Raw genomic sequence first — 1,624 nt, 5'->3', positions numbered from 1 at the left:
CCCGCCCGTGCCGCCCGGCCCTGCCTGGCACTCACCGACCCGTAGAGGCGGCCCCGGCGGTCCATGGCCACGTAGAAGCCTGAGGACACTGCTTTGATGACCACGACGCCCACGTGTACAGAGCGGATCTCCAAGATGCCTGGGGGAGGCGGGGGTTGGGGGAGGGCCTCGCTGGCTCACAGCCACTCACGCTGGCACTGGCTCACCCCCCAGCACCGCTGCTGTCCACCGTGCTTCGTGCAGGACCCTCAGGATCACGACAGACACCAGGAAGACCCCCCAGGACCACGAGTCCCCTCCTGACCATGACAGACACTCGGGAGCCCACCCAGGACCACGATGGACACCCAGGAGCCCCCCAAGGCCATGACTGACACCAGGAGCCCCCCAGCATGTGAAGGAGGAGCGAGGAGCAGGCAGAGGGAACGAGGAGCAGGACGGCCCCCTCGTGCTGGAGGGAGTGCAGGGATCGACGAGGACCCGTGGGAGAGTCCACCAGGCCAGGTCAGCGCTGTCCCTGCAACCCAGCGCGAGGGCAGCATCCGTGTGTATGTTGAGGGGGGAGGTCCCAGACATCCAGGGGGACACCAGGGGCAGGAACACCACGAGGAAGGTTGGCAGAGGGTTCCTGGGATGTGGGAGTCAGAGCGGGCAGGGCCTGTCCGGGCCGCTGTTGACCATCAATGAGCCAGCGACAAGCACCACCCCAGGGAGCCCCAGCCCCGGCCCTCACAGCTCAGCGGCTCAGCCCACGCACAGTCACTGGGACTCAGAGCTCCGGACTGGAGGCCAGACTGGCAGTGGCCTGGAGTGGCACACCACAGACATGCTTGAGCGCCGACTGTATGCCTGCTGTCCTACCAAACCCACTCAGCAGCCCACATCACAGAGAGGCCAACTGAGGCCAGGGAGTGGCAGAGCCAGATGCGGACCCCGTCGTCTGTGGGTGGCCCAGGGCTCACCTGCCCCACCCTGAGCCAAAGTGTCTTGTCCAACAAGGACCTTGGGCCCGGCCGCCACTCCTCACCCACACTTGCCGACCCCAGCCTGGGTGCCTGCCGCTTCCTCAGCCGGCTGCACAGTTCCCCGTGTGCCCGGCCAGCTCCCTGTCAAAGTACAAGCTCCTCGGGGTGGCCTCCAGGCCCGACCTTCCAGGGCACACGGGAACGTCTTTGAGGTGGTGGTTCTGGGGTGTCTGTGTCACCATCTCCCCTGGCCCCTTCCTCGCCCTGCGCCTCCCCTCCCCTGGCAAGGCGTCTCCCAACACCGCTGTTCACTGTTCTGCGCACCCACCTGGGCCCTTGTTCCTGTGTCTAACTGCTGCGCGCCTCTGCTCTGGGAGCCCCGGGAGGGTGGGCATCTCTGTCACCACTGGGTCCCCCGTGCCGAGCACAGCACCCACAAGGTGCCCGACTAGTGACCGGCGAATGTACGAAGGGCAGGAGAGCCCTCGGCTAGCCCTCACCCCCATCGCTGTCCAGCTGGGGAAACCAAGGCTCAGAGAGAGGTAGCGACTGTCCCAGGTCACGCAGCAGAGCCAGGCCTCTGCCCCGGCCCGAGGCCACCCCGCCTGGCCATGCCCGCCATGGAGGGACCGGCCCAGCCGGTCCCCCGTCCGCCCTCG

Source organism: Mandrillus leucophaeus, unplaced genomic scaffold (genome assembly GCF_000951045.1).
Source record: "Mandrillus leucophaeus isolate KB7577 unplaced genomic scaffold, Mleu.le_1.0 Scaffold423, whole genome shotgun sequence".
Lineage (NCBI taxonomy): Eukaryota > Metazoa > Chordata > Mammalia > Primates > Cercopithecidae > Mandrillus > Mandrillus leucophaeus.
The sequence above is the reverse complement of the archived record's forward strand: the minus strand, read 5'-3'. Positions refer to the sequence as shown.